Genomic DNA, 22,709 nt, shown 5'->3' with positions numbered 1-22,709 from the left:
ACCTGGAGATGAATCACTTGGGATGACCAACAGTTCTGTTTTGCTGGGTTTGAGTTTTAATTAATGAGCACTCATCCATGAAGATATGTACGTCAAGCATGTCGAGATCCGAGTGGAAGCTGTGGTATCTGAGAGAGGGAACGTAAAGAAGAGTTGAGTGTCATCTGCATAGTGGTGTTAAGCAAACCCATGTAAGGATATGACTTTACCAATGGAGTGGGTATAGAGGGAGTAAAGGAGGGGACCAAGTACAGCGCCTTGTGGGACACCAGTGGTGAGTCTGCACGAGGCAGATGTGGATCCTCTCCATGTTACCTGTTTTGAGTGACCTACCAGGTAGGAAGCAAATCTAACCTAACCTTGTTCTGTGAGAGATAGACAGACAGTTGGTTAACTCTGCGTTCCAGAGGTTTAAAAAGAAAGGAGAGAAGTTAATACTGGTCTGTAGTTGTTGATGTCTGATGGATCCAGAGCAGGTTTCTTTAAGATAGGAATGACGCTTGCTTGCTTGAAGGTAGTTGGCACAAGGCCAGATGTTAAGGACCTATTGATGATTGTGAAGATGAAGGGCAGGAGATCTTGTGAAATGGTCTGAAGCATAGTTAAAGGGATTAGATCCAGAAGGTAGGTGATGGGATTGCAAGATTGGATGACTTGCAGTATCTCATCTTTTGTTGAGGTTGAGAAGCTTGACAACATAGGAGTAGGGGATTCCTGGCTGTGTTGTGTAGTCATTGTTGGGGAGGAAGTGAAGGTCTGGCGGATTTTTTCAATCTTCTCATCATAGAAGGAGGCAAAGTAGTCAGCAGTCAGGGAGGATGGAGCAGGTGTGGCAGGGAGGGTTGAGTAGTGAAGAAAAGATGTTGTGGAGCTTACAAGAATCTTGTGCAGAGGCCTTGAGCTTTTCCTTGTAAAAGGCAGTCTTAGCAGAAGTCACATCCGGCAAGATGGCGGCGCAGCACTAGCTTGCAGCGGCCACTCCGAAACCAAAAATGTTGCTTTTACCATATTTATCCCGACTTTTCACAATACATGGACACCAGAGTCAGCTGTGTTCATGTGTACGACCACCAGACGCTGTTTACGGTACAGGAATCATGCAACCACTAATCTGCATGATAAAGTAATAAATAACCTTCGCGACCTCAGCTTGCTGCGACCTCAGTTTGCTGGCGACCTCGGCCACAAAGACCAGGCCCCCAGCCCTTGGTGTCACCTGATGTCGGTGCCCGGGAGAGGGGATGTCGGAAGAACTGCTCGAGGAAGCGGAAGCGCGGCAAGCGGGCGGGCGTGTGTCCGTGCTAGGCTAAATGCTAACCCTAGCCGGCCGGCTCTCCTGTCCATTGTTCTTTCTAACGTCTGCTCCCTGGACAATAAACTGGAATACATCCAAATCCAGCAGACCACGCGGCTATAGTTCAAAGAGTTCCGGAAGTTGCCATCTAGCTAGATGGGCTAACCATGTTTTGTGCTGACAGAAACAGTGCTCTGTACGGTAAGTCTCACGGTGGTGGTGTGTGTGTTTATATTAACATGGAATGGTGCAAGAACTCTGTGCTTGTCTCACGCTACTTCTCATCGCTAGTGGAGTTTGTTACTATTAGATGCAGATTTTGTTTACACAAACATCCCTGGCGCATATCGTGCAAAGCCCTGCCCCATCTCGGCTACTCAGACCACATCTCTGTTATGTTAATTTCAGCATACAGACCGCTCGTCAGACGCTCTAAACTGGTTCTGAAACAGGTGAAAACCTGGCCAGCAGGAGCCACTTCTGCTCTTTAAGACAATTTTGAGTGCACTGACTGAGACATGTTTAAGAAGGCTGCAACCAACGGTGATTCCATCAACTTGGAGGAGCACACGTCAACAGTGACCAGCTACATCAGCAAGTGCGTTGATGACGTGACCATCTCACTACATGCTCCAATCAGAAGCCATGGATGACTGCAAAAGTGTGTACGCTGCTGAATCAAAGAGACTCTGCCTTCAGAGCAGGCGACAAGACAGACTTAAGAACAGCTAGGGCCACACTGTCCTGTGCCATCAAAAAGGCGAAGCTTGCACACGCAAAGAAAATCCACGACCACTTCTAGGACAGCGGAGACACCCGGTGCATGTGGCAGGGCATCCAGGCAAGAAGGGGCTCATCAGCAAGAACTACAAGTCAGCTTACAGAGAGGAGGTGCACCATTTAACAGCCTGGTGTGGAGCCAACAACCTGTCTCTGAACATTGACAAAACCAAAGAGATGGTTGTGGACTTCAGGAGAGCACAGAGCAGCCATTCTTCACTGATCATCGATGGATTCTCAGTGGAGATCGTCAAGAGCACCAAATAACTTTTTGTTTATCTGGCGGATAACCTCACCCGGTCACTCAACACCAGCTCTATCACCAAGAAAGCCCAGCAGCGTCTCTACTTCCTGAGAAGGCTGAGAAAAGCTCATCTCCCTCCCTGATCCTGACCATGTTCTACAGAGGGATCATTGAGAGCATCCTGAGCAGCTGCCTCCCTGCCTGGTTTGGGAAGTGCACTGTCTTAAATCGCAAGACCCTACAGAGGATAGTGAGGATGGCTGAGAAGATCATCGGAGTCTCTCTCCCCTCTATCATGGACATTTACACCACACGCTGCTAAGTATACAGTAGGTTTACTGGTTGGCACTATCTTGTGTTGTGTATTGTCTTGTGTTGTCTGTACTGTCTGTCTGTACTGTTTTTCGTCTGCACTGTTTGCACTAGGTTGCACTTAATGCACTTTATGTAGCTTTGTGTTGTGTTGTAGCTCTATGTTGTTTACTGTAGCGCCAGGGTTCTGGAGGAACGTTGTCTTGTTTTTATCATGTAATGTGTACCACTGTATGTAGTAGAAATGACAAAAAAGCATCTTGACTTGATCCAAAGAAAATTTGGTCCAGAGTGCACTGTAAGATGCAAGGTCTACATTGATTTGTGATTTATTTCACTTCCACTCTACTGATCTGAGTTCTTGCCAAATGCTGCGCAAAACCTCTGACAGCCAGGGCGTGGGACAAGAAGTCTTCTTTGATTTTGTAGTCAAGGGGCAGAGGAGGTCCATGGATGAGAAAAGAAAGAAGAGGAAGAAGTAAAATCAAAATCAAATCACATTTTATTTATAGAGCGCCTTACAGCAACCAAAAGAAGCACAAGGAACTTTCCAAAAAACAACAATTTTATATTTGTATTTGGGAATGACCAGAGAGGTATGTCCAGAGGAGCGGAGAGTTCTGGCTGGTTTGTAAACCGTTATTAATTCGGCGAGGTAGGCCGGGGCCAGACCATTAATGGCCTTGAACACAAACAGCAGGACCTTATACTCCACCCTGAACCGCGCCGGAAGTGAAGCGAAGGACAGGGGTGATGTGAGAGCGTTTGGAGGTGTTAGAGAGAAGACGTGCTGCTGCGTTTTGTACCATTTGGAGCTGATTGAGAAGTGATTGATTAAGTCCAGTGTAGAGAGCATTACAGTAGTCAATGCTCGAGCTGATGAAAGCATGCATAGCTTTTTCAAGGTCAGCTTGGGACAAAAATTATTTGACCTTGCTGAGTAGTCTTAGCTGGTAAAAGCTCACCTTCACCACTGCACTGATCAGTTTATCGAAGTGCATACTTTTGTCAAAAAAAAAACCAAACAAACCAGGTTACGCACGGTAGGTGCAAACTGAGGTGTTAGAGGACCAAAACTAAGAGAACTGCTGGGTGAGTCCTGGCTAAACAGGATGTACTCAGTCTTTTCTTCATTCAGATGAAGAAAGTTCTGGGAAAGCCACTGTTTGATATCCTGAAGGCAATTATAAGATAAGATAAGATAAGATAAGATAAGATAAGATAAGATAAGATAAGATAAGATTATACCTTTATTTGTCCCACAGTGGGGACATTTCTTTGTTACAGCAGCAAAGGAAAAAAATTAAAAATAAATGCAAATATATATAAAGAATATACACATACTATAATATACAGTGTATATATACACTGTCAGTATATATACAATGTACAGTACAATGTATAAATACAATAAGAGAAGAAAAAAGGACGCATTGCAGGTAGTATTTCACACAGGTGGTATTGCAGGTAATTATTGAACATATTGCAGGTAATTATTTCACATATTGTATGTTTTTGCACAGGTAATTATTGCACATATTACAGGTAATATTGCACATGTTGCATGTAATATTGCACACAGGTAATGTTATTGCACAGCTAAAAAGTAATAACAGTGTTTTATTTTGGTGACTGGTTTTACTGGGAGCAGCTTTGATTGTAAAGTCTAATAGCAGCAGGGAGAAAAGACCTTCTATAACGCTCCTTTGGATACTTAGGGTGTAACAGTCTGTCACTGAAGGAGCTTCTCAACGATGTAACGGTTACATACAGGGGGTGAGAGGCGTTCTCCAGCAATGCTGATAGTTTTGCTACCATCCTCCTTTCTCCTACCTCATGTACAGTGTCCAGGGGAATCCCCAGGACTGAGCTGGCCTTCCTGATCAGCTTATCCAGTCTCTTCCTGTTTGCAGTAGAGATGCTGCTGCCACAGCAGACCACTCCATAGAAAATGGCTGAGGCCACCACAGAGTCAAAAAAGGTCTTCAGTAGCTCTACTTGCACTCCAAAAGACCTAAGTCTCCTCAGCAGAAAGAGTCTGCTCTGCCCTTTCTTGTAAATTGCCTCAGTGTTGTCTGTCCAGTCCAGTTTGTTGTTTAGGTGAACACCCAGGTATTTGTAAGAGTCCACTCTCACAATGTCCTTTCCCTGAATGTTCACTGGTGGTAATGAAGTTTGTTTGTCCCTACGGAAATCCACCACCAGTTCTTTGGTTTTCCCCGCATTTATCTGGAGGAAGCTCCGTTGGCACCAGTCCACAAAGTTCTGTATAAGTCCTCTTTACTCCCTGTCATCATCATCCATGATCAGACCGACGATGGCAGAGTCATCAGAAAACTTCTGTAGGTGACAGGTTGCTGAGCTGAACATGAAGTCTGCAGTGTAGACGGTGAAGAGAAACGGGACTAGAGCCGGTTCCTGCGGGGCTCCAGTGTTGCAGACAATCATGTCAGACTCACAGTCACGAGTCCTCACATACTGTGGTCGGTCTGTGAGGTAGTCCAGTATCCAGGCAGACAGATGATAGTCCACTCCCATGTACACCATCTTATCCCTCAGGAGCACAGGTTGGATGGTGTTAAAAGCACCAGAGAAGTCAAAAAACATGACTCTCACAGTGCTCCCAGACTTTTCCAGGTGTGAAATAGCCCGATTTAGGATGAAGATGACTGCGTCTTCCACTCCAATGCCAGGTTGGTAGGCAAACTGAAGTGGATCCATTGATGGGCTCACCAGAGGTCAGAGACGAGTGAGCACCAGCCTCTCCAATGTCTTCATCAGATGCGAGGTCAGTGCTACTGGTCGATAGTCTCTGAAGTCTTTTGGGCGCGATGTCTTTGGAACAGGCAACACGCAGGATGTTTTCCGTATCTGTGGCACCTTTCCCAGCCTCAGGCTCAGGTCAAACATGTACAGCAATATGCCACACAGCTGGTCTGCACAGGTCTTAAGTAGCCTGGAGCTGATACCATCTGGGCCTGCAGGCTTCCTCGCTTTGATCTTCCTGAGCTCCATTCTCACCTGGGCTTCTGTGAGGGGCAGTGTGTATTGGTTGGAGTGTTGACTGGAGGGAATCGGCAGGGGGGGGGGGGTGGTTAGGTGTGTTGTGTATTGTCTGTAAGCTGATAGCAGTGCAGAGAGAGGTGGGGCTGGAGCTGATTGCTGTGGAAGCAGAGAAGGAGGATTGCAGCAGGGGGGGACTGGACCCTCATCCTAAAAGATGGGCTCCTTATGACCAGTGACTGTGAACAAAGTCCAAAGAACCAGGAAAAGTAGAGCAAACTCTGTGACTTTGTTAATGTCCATTGTGTAGTTTGCAATTTTCACGCGTACAAACAAAAAAGAAAAAAAACACAAAGTGCCGGAACACTATAAAATAAATAAAAAAAGCACAGAGGGAGAATAATCATTAAGCGTTACTGAAAAAGTTCTGTTAGTGAGATATGATGAGAACCAATTTAGCACTGCACCCTGCAGACCAACAACATGTTGAAGATGAGAGATGAAGATTTAGTTAGGTTAGGTCCAGTAACACCAAAACCACAGAGCTTTTACCATCCAGGGCTTTAAGAATGTCATTATAGACCCTCAATAATGCTGATTCAGTGCTATGTCTCGACCTGAAACCGGACTGAAATGTATCACCAATGAAGTGCAGTTGAAGGTGAGACTGAAGCTGGCCGAAAACTGGCTTCTCCATCAAAATCTGGTTCTCCATCAACTTGGACAGAAATGACAGGTTAGATACAAGGCGGAAGTTGGATAGTATGGAGGGATCAAGGTTGGTTTTCTTGAGCAGTGGTCTAACAATAGCGTGTTTGAGAGCAGCGGAAACAGGACCCACCCTAAAACAGCCTTTTCTTTGGAAACACAAATCTACCTTTCTTTTGTTACACCTTTTCTTCATGAAACAGTGTAAGAGCTACAGGACAGATAAATAACATAAAATCAGCTCTTACAAACATAAACATTAGCCGAAGGTGAACATGGATAGCTATTTATAAAAACCCTTTTAATGTTACCTCTGTCAGTATTAACAATGTAAAAAATTTATGTTAACATAACTTCACATGACACAAGTGATAACACATTTAAACACTTCTTCACAGTTAAATAGATTAACCCACGTATTAATACATACTGTATACCCATTAAACAATTCAAACAAAGTACCTTGTTCCCATTCCAGCTAGGTGCTTAATTATCCCTTAATTTTCTTGAGAACTTACGAACATACGATTTCAGAGCGTTTTAGCGACATTAGATCTTCCCTTTTCCATGTGTGCGTCTCACTAACTAGTCCCACCTTTCTAGATGCGAGATTAACGTTCCAATATGGGGGCAGAGTTAAAGGACTATATTACATTAACAGAAGAAACTAAATAAAATGGAGCTCAAAAGGATTACCTTATTTACTCTTTCCTTAGAGTTAGTTACAAATAGCCTCCTTTAAAATCCTAGCAGGAACAGCGTCTAGAGGGCAGGTGGTGGGCTTCAACTTGTGGACAGCTTTTTTGGGGTCCACAAGAGTAACTGCATCAAAGTTCTCTAGCACACATTGCGCCGCACGAGTAGACATTGCAACAGCGCGGGGACTTGTGTAATGGTTTGCCTAACAGACAAATCCTTGTCCAAAAAATGTTGTTTGAAAGCATTGCAGGTGCCTACAGAAATGTCATTCAAGGCGACGGACACCGGATTTATGACAGAATTGATAGTGCTGAATAAAATTCCAGGGCGGTGGCTATCGCTATTGATGAGAGCAGAAAGGTACTGTCCTTTAGCTTCCTTCAGTGCACTCTGATAGGTGGCAAGACTGTCTCTAAACATCTCCAGTGACACCTGCAGCCTATCCTTCTTCCATTTTCGCTCAGCCTGTCTACACCGGCACCTGAGGGCTCGAGTTGTATCATTGGGCCAGGGGTCCAAAGGGCCGTTGGTCGACTTTACCTTGTAGGGTGCAACAGAGTCCATAATCTGGAAGCAGATGGTATGGAAGGAGGCGAGGAAACGGTCTGGACACAGAGGTGATGCCAATTCAGCAGTAGAGGTGAGTTTAGAAACAGAGAAGGCAGCAATAAAATCATCGACTGTAGATGAGGTAATAATGTGACCTGGCGATGAGGGGCAGTAGACGTTGGTGCAGGTGAAACAGCGCAAATGTCAAACCGTATGAGAGAATGGTGTAGCGAATTTAGCTCGCAAAGAAAGGTAAATATTTATAGTAATTATAAATATTTTAGTTAAGTTGAATTGACGGTAATGGAATTAACATTAGACTTATTTGTCTGTTCGTCCGCCAAACAGACAGTATAATTTTATATTAATTCTATAAAAGAGGTATCTCCCTGGCCAAGAAAGACGTAACCCCCTTTTACTTTATACCGTAAATTAAATTAAAAGAGCATGTAGTTCCGACCGGATGTAGCAGGAACTTGTGAAAAATATGGCATTTAATAAATGAGACAAACACACATAGAACTAGCTACACGAACAAACAAATAAATAAAGAAAACAAAAATAAAATAAACAAAGGTTAAAACTAGGAAAGGAGGAAGAGAAAGGAAAAAGAAGAAAGAGAGAACGGAAAGAGGAGGTATGGAAATACTTAAGCTTCAAAATTAAGCACACCCTAACTGGGAAATCGTCACGGGAATCTAAATTCACCTTAAGATTCACTAAGACTTAAAATACGCATCTAAATTCGTTGGTAAAGGAAACGGTTACTTGCATTGGCTGGTTGCACAAGAGTCCGGATGCGACAAAGAAATCTTTGGAGAGCCAGTTAGGGTGGGGTCAGATGTTCTTCCAGGTTCTCCTGAAGATCATCGCAGTGGTTTTTCTTGGAAGTGAAGCTTGCCGGAAGATCTTGAAGGAAGAGGGAGTCGTTTTCAAGCTGTTTCGTACGTCTGACCAACGATTGGTGGTGTTTGTGACATTTTAAAGGTCTCGAACTCCACCCATCTTTGGGGGAACGCCAATACTAAGGGTTGAGATTTTGGAGGGAAAAACTCCCCTTTGTTTCATGTGTTTGTGGGCATGGTTTGGACTATAGAACTTTAAAGTTTTATCTGAAGTGTATTAAGACGGTATGGTGACTTTTGTGATCCAATTAAATGTACCATTGTTTGAAAAGTAAGTTACAGATAATTTTGTGGTCATTTGGATACTAAACACGAGAGGACTGACGGCATAACGGCAGCGGAACATTACATACATAGATCAATAGTCAAAGTGTAACTAATGTTACTACGACATTATGTTCTGAAAACACAAAACAAAATGCATTTTCATTAGGAAAGTGAAGAGCAGATAATTTTGTATAAATTCTGACATCAGGCCTTAAAAGGACATACAGCATTAGAACAGGTATACATCAACGTGCTGGGACCAGTAATTAACGTATAACGGATGTTAGTACAATGTTGTATTCTGATCACATGAAATGCACCCTTGTCAGGAAAGTAAAGAACAGATAATTTTGAGTCAATTAAGCCTTAATAGAAAAGACACATTAATAGAGTTACATTAATAGGATCTTTAGCGTACAACTATAAACAATAAAGGAGATACATACAAGTATAGGTTAATGTCGTGGGATGTGGAGCATCTTATTCATTTTGTTTAATTAGAAAAAGGAATGCTTTATTGTATCTGTGTGTGTGTGTGTGTGTGTGTGTGTGTGTGTGTGTGTGTGTGTGTGTATGCATGTGTATGTGTGGGTGTTTTATGGTCGAGGTCTCTATGCGGTCAAACAGAGAACCTGCATGGGGTTATCTCGTCTTGTGGTAGGATCCAGACCTTCTGGAGCCAGTTGTGTGTGGGTGTGTGTTTTAGGATTAGAGGATTCGTGTCTTTGGAAGGGGGAGTGGGACACTTTACGGATATATCACCCCCAATAAAAGTTTCAACTTTTGATTGAGGTGAAGATGTCATAGGTTAAAAGGAATGCCTGGGACATGAAATCTAAATTATCTGTGCCAGACGCTACAATGGTTTAGAGATGGGAAAATCCATGACCTCACAAGTCGACACAATCACCCCATGAGAGATAATAAGGTCAAGAGTGTGACCTAACCTATGGGTGGGACAGGAAATGGACTGAGCCAGATCTAATGAGTCTAAAAGTGTCTTAAAATCATTAGCAGGTATATCAGAGGGGCAGCAAACATGAATGTTAGTCACCACAGATTAGAACATTGTCAAACGTTGCTAGAAATTCTGACAAAAACTCTGACAACTCAATTAAAAAAACTCAAAGCTGGAATACCCTCTAATGGACAGCTGGCCACACTTCAGGGACTGTCTATGCATGGTGGCTATCCCCCCTGCCCCTACCCGTTTGCCGCGCTGTGTTTAGGTAAAGGTAACCAGAGGGGAGGATTTCCCGCGATCTTCTAGCATTGCCAAATCCTGGTTGATCTTTACACCTCGGAGATGGAGAATCCAGAATCCTAGCCGAAAGACTCAGGAAAGGAGGAATTAATGTCAACAGTGGCGGTGGTGGTTTAAAGGACTGGGTATTTAAGAGGCGATTAGTTGTAAAACACAGTTCCAGCAGCGTGGTGTGATCATACACAATAAACGACGAGACGGTAGCAAAAACAAACATGAAAAAACAGAGGAGCAAGTGGCAGGCCAAACACAACGGCGCCATCTTTTTTTTCTTTTTTCTTTTTTCATTTTGTTTAGTCAGTAGCAAAGTCCAAAGGTAGAGAGGAAAAGGAGTCAGGAATAGATGAAAGAGTACAGGAAGCTACAGATGAGGGAGACATAAAGTGAAGGTTAGGACAGATAAGAGAGACATGTAAATTGATTTTAGGTAGAATAGGAAGAGTGATTGAAAAGGAAACCAGGTAATGATCAGAAATTAGATGTGGCATGGCAGTCATGTCTGTAGGGCGGGTAAAAACCAAGTCCAGGACATTTCCTCCCTTGTGTGTTGGAGAGAAACTGTAAATGTCAAGGAAAAGGTATTCGGGAAAAGTCAGGAGGCAAGATGACTCAAGTTATCCGATTTGAGGTTGAAGTCAACAAGAACTGTCAGAGGGGTGCTGTCAGAAAGTAAAGTACTGAGGAGTGTGTCCATCTCTTCTAGGGGGGAGGGGGGGGGACAACGACATGTGACCGAGGCAAGCATCTTGACATGCATCAAGAGTGAGTCATAGACAGATGTGGCAGAGAGAATCTGGTAATTTTCCAAAATAAAACATCATTCTGAATCAGATAATAAATAAAACGGAAATAATGTTAGTTATGTATTCTTTCTGTGCGGCCCGGTACCAATTGACCCGGGGGTTGGAGACCACTGCATTAGAGCACAGTGAAATTCTTTCTTCGCATATCCCAGCTTGCTCAGAACCTAGGGTCAGAGTGCAGGGTCAGCCATGATACAGCGTCCCTGGAGCACAGAGGGTTAAAGGCCTTGCTCAAGGACCCAAGAGTGGAAGCTTGGCGATACCGGGGCTTAAACCCCGGACCTGCCGATTAGTAGCCCAGAACTTTACCATTGAGATACCACTCCCCCATGGTACCTGCATGGAATTCAAAAGAAGACATGATTAGACGAAACAGAGGGAGAGGTGTGAAACACCTTCTCTGTGAGAACAGTAAACCCGTACCACCACCTCTCCTGGTTTCTCCTGGTAGACAGAGCAGCTGGTGTGCTGTGTTTTGTGGGGATATCCAGGTCTCCAGGACAGTAAGTGCCAGAAAGAAGCCAAGGCTGTGATAAAGTCAGCTTTTTTTACAGCAGCCTGGCAATTCCAGAGCCCACCTATCACCACTGTATGAGATTGAGACAACAGAGGAGGAAATATTAGGTTACTAGCAATATGACCTCTGTTATATGGATGAGAACATCTGTGTCTGTAAGAGGTGACTACAGAGATGGGTTTAAGACACATGACTGATCTCCCAATTTGAGATATATGTATGAATTTAAAGAACACAAAAGAAAAATATATGTACTGATAAATAAACACTAAGCATTACTGGCTTTAGGAGGGTTACCTATCAATATAAGTGAGTAGCCCTGCCCATCATTTACACATCAAGTGAGACTGAAACTACCCTTGATTAATCACCTTATAGAACTAATTAGCACAGACCACAGCGTCTGGAGACCACAGGGTTCTGGAGAAATGCTTAATTTCACTTTGTACCATGTCAGCTATATATCGTTGAAATGAAAAATGCTTATTGAATTGATTTGCTTGTGTTTGTCTCTGGTTAGAGAGTGACAGCAAATACTGTGTTTTGGTGCATGGTGAACCCCCTGGAGGCTGGTGTATTCTAAGAAGTAGATCTTAGACACTTTTGCTTTGACTAACAACTTAAGTTTAAGAATGTAGACAAGGTCACACTGATAAGAACAATGTTGATGCAAAATGCAATTATATAGCCTCGTTTGTGATTATGAAAAGTGGGCACAAACAGTTTCATGTTGTCATGGTTGCAGCAGTAAGTTTGATTGCAAAAAAGTGTGCTGTGGGGGCAGACTGGTATTGCTGAACTGAGTATTTAGGTTAAATATATATTTGGGAGCTGGGTTCAAGACTTTCCATGAAGTTAGGGGGTGCAAGAAGTCTCGGAACATGTAGACACTTAAATTTACATCTGTGGCACTATTACCCAAAGCACATTACAACTGAGCAGTTAAAGGTTAAGGGCCTTGCTCAAAGGGCCAACAGTGGTAGCTGGGTGGTGCTGGGATCTCTAGACAGTATGTGAAGCAGTGAGAATAACATTTCATACAATCAACACTCTTCTTTTAGTTGTACAATTAATTGTTTAAAAAATGTAGTGATAAAGAGATGAATCAATGGGTTATTTGAAGCAAATTCACCACAGCAGGTGAATTCATTGATCTATCCTGGGTTTAAAGCTTTGCAATATATTACATGTTAATGGCTTCCCTTTGTACATACTACAGTTAGGGAGGACTATATTTGACACTACTCCATAGTTAGTGATAAACATAGCCTTTCTTCAAACCTGTAGTATAAACTAGAGCATCTTTCTTTAATTATGCGTTATCACAAAATATGTACATATTGTGTTCCTCTAGAAAGCGGGAAGAGTTTAATTCAGACAATGAAAGGAATTCTGTATTATTCAACCATTTGTCTGAACCAAGGAAGGAATTGATTGAAAGGCCATGTGATGCAGCATCTGCAAGATTTAATGAGCCAATCACATTATCACTGAAATTGCTCAGAGAGGTCATGAATTTTGCAGACAAAATTTTCAGCATATGTGTTGAACCATGTTGTATTGATTAAGATTTTTTTTTAAAGATGTACTGTCTGTACAGAAAACATATTCCCAGAGATGCCAAAAGTACACACATCACTTATTCAAGTAAAAGTTCAGATGCTCATGTTTTAAAATACTCTGGTAAAAGTTGACTACGCTGAAGTTAAAGTAAAGAACTAAGGGCTCTTACATGTACTTAGGTAGAAAAGTAGCCATTACTATTACTACTACTACTACCTGTTTTAGTGTCATGCTGGTAACTGGACCTTACATCATATTAATATCAATACAAAATTATTTAAAGTTATGTTACCTAATGAATGTGTCCAGGCTAAAAAACTACCAATTAAACACAAACAGAGAAAAGATCAGGTGATCATTATCAGGTGAACAACATGGAATTGTGCTGTAATGGTGCGGTATGAGAGAAATGATCTCTGACAAACAATACTGTTAAGTTCATTCATCAAAAATAAATTTATTAAAATAATATGCACAAAGAATATCTCTGTTGTCAGTCATGTTTACATTGCTGACTTCCTCTGTCTCATCCATGTTAGCCCCATACCTCTTGTTGCCTTTTGCCTTACTTGTTGTTAGCTTCAAAGGCTAGCCTACATCCTTGGTGCTTTAAAGCCAGGAAATGAAAAGAAATAGGTTAATGAGCTGAAAATGGTGTGCAATGAGAAGAAAACATATTGATCATGTCACTAAATAGATTAAAACTAAAGTAACAGGCCTGGTTTGAAAATGTATGAAGTAGAAAATACAGATATTTGTGTAAAAGATTTAATGAGTGAAAGTAAAAATGTGTCTCAAAATAAATAGTGAAGTAAAGCAATAACACCAGAAAAAATATATTTAAGTACAGTAGCGAAGTATTTGTACTTTGTTACTTCCTATCTCTGCAGATTCCAGTAGTGGGATCTTAAGCTCTCTCTTGTGGATCCTATAAACACACGCAGCAAGGACAGTGGCTGCCAACTTGAGTCTTAGGATACTTACAAGCTTAAATGGAGTAGCTGTGGCCTTGCATGAATTAAATTACTGATGTAAGTAAGCCACAGATACAGTAGCTATCTATGTCATATCCTGGTTTGCTTGCATCACTAAAGTACTTTCTTAGTTGCATGTATTTTTCCTAAATTTGGTGGTTTAAAAGAAGTCTGGTTGTTAATTTAATTACTTTTTTCTCCCCCTGGAGTCCTTTAATCTGTCTGGAATCCTGTCATCCCAGTCACAGTTGATGCAAAAATGTTTTTACAGGGATCATCATCTAATGCATCCCAAATAATTTTGGATGATAAAAAACAATATGCAATAATTTGCAAATATTACAAAAGCAAATATTTTATTCACATTAGAACATATAAAACATATAGAATCTTTAACTATAATTATAGATTCCATATGTTTTCTAAGTTCTAATGTGAATCCCTGGCCTGTTTTCCAACCTCCACTAGCTTGAGTAATACGCACACAGATTCCTGCACCCACCACCATACATTCTTATTTTATGTCTGGTGCGTCCTGATTTTGTGTGAGACCTCCTATACGGCTGAACTTTCTGAACGACTGATTTTCTCAACTTAATTCAACAGTGTGAGAACATCTTAGACATTAAGCCCTTACCAAATGCTGAGCTCATGGGCACCTTAAGCATTGTGTTGAAGAAAGCTGCACTGAGCTGGTGGAAGGCAGAGAGCCAAAATCCATGATTGGAGGACGTTAAAGGATGTTCAAGCCTTTATTTCAGCTTTCCTCCCAGACGACCACCTGGTCAAATTTCTAAAAATTCCCACTGCCTGGCTGAGGACAAGCTTAGAGCTATGGTACAGCAGCCAGGGCAAAAATTAAGGGACTATCGTGCCTTTTGCTTAAAATAGAAAGCAGACATCACAAGGGGGAGTTGATAAGCCGCATCCTTAACAACATCAACCCCAAGGTTGCAGGATGCCTTAGAGGGACAGTAACTAACATTGAACAACAATTGGTAAAGGTGAGCTTGTCTCCAAGTTCAAGGCACCAATAAAGTATGAGTGGCAAAGCTCTAGATGGACAGTAGACACACATCTTAAATTATGTCAACCTGACCTTTTCCATTTTCCTGGGATTAAATTCAATTATGAAGACTTCTGCAGTACTAGATGTGGCAAAAAACAGGTATAGGCAACATATACAGTATAATAAATATTTAGTGATTTTGTAGGGTGCCCACCCAATGGCCCAATGACGGAATCCACTTGTGTGGGTGAAGGTATGCTGCGCGCGGCTGCAAAAAATTACTCAAATGGATTGCACTTTGTTACATTAATCCAATTTTAACCTCTAATCTGACTCCAATTTATAATAAAGATTTAACTTGAATATTTCTAATTCAAGCTGATCACCTTATTGGTTGTACTTCTTTAATTTTAATAGATTATTCTAAGCATTTTGATTTTTCAATTAATCATTGATTATGGTCCTGGAGTCGCTTAGAGCCTTGTGCTTAGCTAACAATACCTGCTGACGGAGGAACATTGGCCAGTCTGAATCTTAGTCAGAGGATATAAAGTAAACTAATATTCCTTAAGTAGGCCGCTCAATGCTTGCTCATTCATAAATAACTATTGATTTAGTTACTTAGTTATAACTTGCTAAGTCAGTGATAGTCAGAAATCAGAAGGTCCCAGACGTTGTGCTCTATGCTCCATCCGTTCATGAGCCTTCAGTTTGTACTATTCTGGTCATAGATTTGCGGTAACACCAGACTACATAATCACTAGATATAAATGATTTCAGGAAATTTTAGAGTTAATCAAGAATTTTACATTTATTTGCCAGGCAATAATCAATAAACAAATGTCACATCTAAAACAAATAATAGAAGAAAGTTACATAACATGAAACCAAATAATTTAGCAATGCAGTTTACAAAATAATTGTTAAAGAGTTACTGTACCTGGCAACAGAGACACACAGAGACTGTGTGGAAAGTTCTGAATACAGAACGCTTCCCTGAGTGTTTTGCCAAATTTCCTTAAATACCCAAACCATCGTAAACACTTGCAAATTCAAAGTGATAAAAGCTTTGCACACCCTTTCTTGGAACAGGATGTGACCTAAAAACCAAATGTCACCTAGACCACTTGGTATTTTACCATTATTACCATCTTCTTTTGGGGCAACCCTTATGTCAGTAGGACAGAATCTCCCCAAACCTGAGGTCTGTTCTACTGATATGGAGCTGAGATCATATTTCCAATCAAACTGAGACCTTTACAATAATACCAAACATTTAAAGGTAAAATTTATACATTCCTAAAATGCCTTGTTTCTACATTCCTAATTACTGCATTATGCAAGTAAACTAGCTTGAATTCCGGGACCTTCTAAGTCACCTTTCCATGACACAGCCATCTCCCCAGGAGGGAAAGAGGGGGCTCAAGGATGGGTCACTGGGCAGCTGAACAAATGGCTTTCTCTCCTCAGATCAAAGAGATCCTCTCTTTAGATTAGAAGGTTTATTGTTTTGTTGCCTGGCAGTTCTCGGGGTCTGGGATCATTAACAGATTTGACCATCCTTACAATTTAATATGGTTATATTAACTGGAATGTAAGTGGTGTGGATGCAAATAAGTCAAAGCTCAATTCTTAGTTGTTTTTCTGGTTGACAGTCTGTGTGGTTGGAAAACACAAGGTCAAGGGGCTTTTATTGTAATTTTTATTTCTATACACAGTGGTACACAGTACACAGTAAAAACGAGACAACGTTCCTCCAGAACCCTGGTGCTACACTAAACAACATAAAGCTACAACACGCAACAGAAAACTACATAACCTAAAGCTACATAAAGTGCATCGAGTGCAAACTAGTGCAAACAGTGCAGACGAAAAACAGTACAGACAGACAAACACAAGACAACACAAGACAGTGTGGGACAATACTTCTAATAACACTTACCGTAATTTCCGGTAATTTTCATAATTTTCCTATTAAGCGCACCCAAATATAAGCTTCGCCCACTGAATTTGACAAAGATTTTTATTTTTAACATAAATAAGCCTAACCTGTGTATAAGCCGCTTATAGACACTGAAACTAATGAACTTTACACAGGCTTTAACGAAAGACAGTGCCTGTTACACGGTGTAATGGGTGAAATATGTTGTGGCTCCTTTAAGAGCAGAGTGGCATTTTGGGAATAGCCTGCCGCCGCATTTTTTCCGGTATTACTGCATGTGTGCAAGACCGATGAATATGTCCTTATTATTTTCTGATTCTAATTTCTAAGTTTCTTTGACTAACCTGTAACGCTGTTGAAAAGAAAAATAAAAAAGCACGAGTTTTGATTTCTGTTGCAACTGTAGTTAGCGAGCTATCCCATGACCCGAACTCAACACGTTACAACGGCTTGTGTCTAAACAGTAGCCTACCAAGAAAGTCATTGTTCACTGTCCACAACTATTTCTCTCTGGAGTTTTTATTTTGGCATCGTCGTGCGTTTAAAAATCACCATCTGTGAAGCTTTTCTCCCGATGCCGTGCAGCTCAGAACACAGGTGAAGTGTGTTTTTCCGTTTCTATTTGAAAATGTAATTGGTCTAATGTTATGTCGCTCAGTTTTTTTGGCTTGAAGTTTGTGAAACCGGGAAAAACCCAGGAAAAATCCACAAATTAGCCGCTTCGTTGCTTAAGCCGCGGGGTTCAAAACGTGGGAAAAAAGTAAGCGGCTTATAGTCCGAAAAATACCGTAACACTTCTAATAATGAACAGTTGTGCCTTAATTTTTCTACCTGCTCTGGAATGCATTGTCGTACAGTACAAGTTTCAAAGAGCAAGCATCAAAATAATATTTGACGAGTATAAACCATTCATGTGTTTATAAGAATATGGAATATGCCAGTGTCTTAACATAACACAACATTGCCTCATTTGGAACAATTGGCCTATTAAAAATTTGTTATCTTCAAGCTATAGCTGGAATCCTAAATGACCTTATTACCTCTTTACTCCAGCAGTGTTGGTTGTTTACTTACTGCTTACAGAGGCAATCCCAACCTCTTCCTCCTGATAAATAATTAAACTGAATTTGGACGGCGTACAAAGCCACTCTTCAATTCTTTCCTTCAGGCATACATTGTCTTTGGTAAAGATCATAAATTCTGTTGTATACATTGAACAACACACTTTCCTCTATTCAGCTCCCACTATTTAAGGGAAGTTACTCTATAAATTTTTAAAACTCCCAGAGATTAGGGATCATGTGATTGTGATCTGTTTGTGTCTTGATTATATGAGGCAATTGTAACTTCAAAATCTGCTGATAAATGTTAGCATGTGAACTAGAAGTGAATTAGAAGTGAGCATGTTTGAGTGTGTGCGAATGATAACTGAGTGAGTTTTTCTATCCTTTTCCATCTTTTGCTGTGTATTTGTGAATTTTTTAGTTGGTGAAATATGGGGAAAAGTATCTTGAGGTGTTAAAAAGAGCGCTGTTTATCAGCGAAAGCTGGTCAATATGGCAGCATCTCAAGGTTTTGGAAATTTAACGCGGAAGCATGGAATTAAAATTCTCCCTGTGAAACGCTGTTCTGATGAAGAATGTACTATTGCAGGTGCTGAAGTAGTAGGATACACTAGCATCTTGTCTGCAGCTAGAATGAGTAGCATGATAGTGTATTGCCGGGTGGCGTTCTCCCAGCCGGCAAAAAAGTATTTTAAATGTACCACTATTCATTCCGGAAGATATAATTGAATGAGAATTGATGAGGCATGGTAAAGTTATGTCAGACATCAGAAAGGTCCCGTTAGGGTGTTAATCAGCACTGCTGAAACATGTGGTATCTTTTGGGAGGCAGACAAACATGATTTTAAATAATGAAAACGTTAAACTAAAACTAGCAATGAAATTTAAGGTAGATAATTATGAATGTTATTTATGCAACCTCAGAAAATAGGAAGTCCTGAGAAGACAAACGTGGTAGTGCCGCAAAGGGAAAATGGCAGTGAGGAGCAGGAAAGCTTAAAAAAGAACAGAGGCAGGTAGAAACTGGTAAGGGGTCAAGTGTTGAGACAGAAAATAGGGATATGAATAAAAATGGAGAATCTACTAAAGAAGGTTGAATGATTTGACTGACAAAGTTGCCAGTACAAATTTGTTGCAAGCTTGAGTACAGTAGAAAATATAGAAGACACTGAGATGCCAGATGAAGAGAGCATATATAAAACACTGGCAATAAAAAGGAAAATGAAAAAAAAAAGGTAATGGGAAGAGAGTGAGGAAAGAAACTGAGGATTCAATTATAAACAAAGATGATGAAAGTAATAGGAATCACATAGAATCAGATACGAGTGGTAACATTGAAGAGTCTGCCCCAGAGAGTTGGAGTGATTCTTCAGGTTCTGGAAGTTTAGTCTGGCAAAATAGATCTACTAGAAGCGCTTAAACACTTGAGAAAATTTAGAAATGTCTAACAGATAACTAAAGGAATGAAAAGAGTGAGTTTGGAACAGTGTTTTTCAGATCGAGAGTTGTTTGTTGAATCAGCTAGAGCGCTGATGAAAGAAAGGGGTGTAGGTAGCCTAGCTGAGCATGAAGTTCATAGATTAAAGAAAATTGTGCAAAAGCTGAGACTGAATATATTGAGTAATGAATTTGAAACAGAGTGATTTTATTTTTCTTGTTTCTTTTGGAGTATTTGTGCTTGGTCTGTCCATGCCTGTTTTTTCCATTCCTTCCATTCCTTTATGAGTACAATAAATGTGGGCACAATAAATATAAATTGTGCATGAGAATGTAGCTTTTTGAATTAATCAAACAAAAGAGATATGATGAAATGTTTGTACAAGAAACACATAGTGATATTCAAAATGAGAATGATTGGAAAATGGAATGGGTGGGTGAAGCTATTTTAAGTCATAAGAACTTATCGAGTACAGCTGTGCTGTTTCAGAAACATTTCAAACCTTTATCTTGTGAGGTTGAACATATAGTCGATTTTTGACTAATAAAAGTTAGAGCAAAATTTGAGAATTTAATTTTTGTTTTTCTAAATGTTTATGCTCCAGTTTATTCCAGCGTGTATTGATCAAGAAGAGGTTATGTTCATGGGAGGAGATTGTAATTGTACAGCAAATGACACATAGGAACTCAATGTTTCTAAGGATATTTCCCATTTGATAAGAGATCTAGAGACAGAATTAATGAAATTGCTAAGTTTCTTAGTATCTATAGAAAACCAAAGACACATTGAGCTCTTAAAATCTAAAAAGAGGAATTTAAATAAGTTGTTAGGCATTAAATCATAGGGGGCATTGGTTCGCTCTCAATTTCAGAGTGTGAAACAGGTGTATGGCCCGACAAAGTTCTAGATATATTCACTCCTTATACTCCTCAACTGGAAAAGACTTAAAAGAGACCAGTGAAATTAGGAAACAAGCAGTTTTGTTTTATTTAGAGTTGTATAAGAGCGAGAGTCCAGAGGTGGATGAGCCAGCCAATTCCTTTTACACAGAGCTGCCAAAGGTGCCAGATGAGACCAATTCTGAACTTCAAAGGCTCATTTCAGTGGAAGAACTGCAGGTTGCACTGGATTGTGGCACAATAGTGTAAAAGAACGCAAGTGAAAGGTAATCTTGCTGAAACACGGGCAAACAATTTGTATTGGCCTGCAAAAAGCAGAATGGTTAGGTGATTAGCAAACAACACTATAAGGACAAAACTAGAGCGATAAACAACAAACCAAAAACAAGATAAAAACCAGGAAACATGGAATGAGAAACAATGAATGAAACCTGCAGGACCACAATAGGTTTGTGATGCATTGAATACAACAATAGTCTATTACTGCTAATCCAACTATAACCATTTCCCACCATTTCGTCCATGATGAGTATGTTGCTCTTCCACCCTACACTGCTAAGTATGATGCTTTAGCTTTCTGCAACACAAACGGCCACCCTGGCCATTTCTCTGTGTCTTTGCTCCACTTTGGATATCACTATGCCTCTTGGCAATTTTATTTTGTCAAAGAAGGTAAAGAACATTTAGTCATACAAAGTAAATTTGCTTGTGTTTGGTGAGATTAAACAAGTCAAATATTATCCAAACTGTCCTCTGCTTGGTTCGTTGTTAAATTGACTGGGGAGTGTATCAGTGCACTTACAAACCTGATTTCAAAAAAGTTGGGACACTGTACAAATTGTGAATAAAAAAAGGAATGCAATGATGTGGAGGTTTCAAATTTCAATATTTTATTCAGAATACAACATAGATGACATATCAAATGTTTTTTTTTATAACAGTCTGCAAACGTCTGGGGAATGAGGAGACAAGTTGCTTAAGTTTAGGAATAGGAATGTTGTCTTATTCTTGTCTAATACAGGCTTCTAGTTGCTCAACTATCTTAGGTCTTCTTTGTCGCATCTTCCTCTTTATGATGCTCCAAATGTTTTCTATAGGTGAAAGATCTGGACTGCAGGCTGGCCATTTCAGTACCCGGATCTTTCTTCTACGCAGCCTCTTATTGCTACCTGTCCCAACTTTTTTGGAATGTGTAGTTCTCATGAAATCCAAAATGAGCCAATATTTGGCATGACATTTAAATATTTCTCACTTTCAACATTTGATATATTATCTATATTCTATTTTAAAAATAAAATGTGTTTATCAGATTTGTAAATTATTGCATTCCTTTTTTATTCACAATTTTTACAGTGTCCCAACTTTTTTGGAATCGGCTTTGTACATGCCCAGTCTGTCTAAGTCTGTCTATGCTAACAGTAAATCACATTGTTAAATGAATTATTTTAAATTATGTTGTGTTCCATCATAACATATTGCATGCATAATGTTTTCATAAATTATTAAATGTATGTGGTTAGATTAGGTAAAATGTGTAGACTTGTTGCTGAATAGATAGCTAAACAACAAATGTAAACAGCAACATTCCTACTTATAGCTCACAGAACATTTAGAAATAAAATCTAAAATAGGACCAGGCTTTTTCACTACAAACATATAAAAATGCTGGCTTTTCACAAATAAAAACAATGACAGAGCCACAATGTGGCTACATATATAACTAGTAAAACATACAGGAATACAAATTACTCTAGTAAAAAATAATTATATCAGAAATAAAAATCTGCTACATATCCTTGAGTTGCTGGTCAGTATCCAGTCTTCTCTCTTTACTGCTGCAATCCAAGAATTTTGTTGTGTTTTGTTTTTCAGAAATCTATACACTTTTATTACCGACAGCAAATTAGTTTCTGGTCCGAGAGAGCATGCAAAGACCAAACAACATGTTCCCAGTTTTAATTTTGACATTTTTATTAACAAGAATAAATTGTTGCAATGTCACTGTGTATAAAGCATGTCCCGCCAATGTTCTGATTGTGGTTGTTAACTAAACGGAAATGTCCAAGGACCAAAGACATAATTTCCTTATATAAATGAAAAATAAAAAGCAGTTGAAATGGTTTAAATTAAGGATTTGCCATATACAAAACCTTATATAAAAAACACTAAGCTTTTTAAAAGGACTGTTGACTATGATATCATGAATGGGGAAAATGCCTTAATATTTCAACATGTAATAAATGCACTTGACACATATTATGTGTCAAGTGCATTTTTATGGCTTTTTGCCATGTTATTACATGGTGTTCTTGTGTAAAAAAAAAAAAAATGTGTTTTGACTGATTGTAAAATAGATATATAGTGCCTGATTTCACAAACATGGTTTTGCAAAAAAAAGAAAAAGAAGGGAAAACCTTTTATATTATTTTTTCCTTTTCATTCATTACACTGGAACCTGCAACATTGCTGACATAT

At 40.0% G+C, this 22,709-nt stretch overlaps 1 long non-coding RNA gene across 1 annotated transcript in view; it reads left to right on the top strand.

The window, feature by feature from the left end:
- LOC310733416 overlaps window positions 1–22,709 on the top strand; it is a 313,803-nt gene that overhangs the window by 25,981 nt on the left and 265,113 nt on the right. The window lies entirely within an intron of this gene.

This window comes from Silurus aristotelis, assembly GCF_946808225.1.
Source record: "Silurus aristotelis genome assembly, chromosome: 11".
NCBI classification, from domain to species: Eukaryota; Metazoa; Chordata; class Actinopteri; order Siluriformes; family Siluridae; genus Silurus; species Silurus aristotelis.
This window is presented reverse-complemented; position numbering and strand designations above follow the sequence as displayed.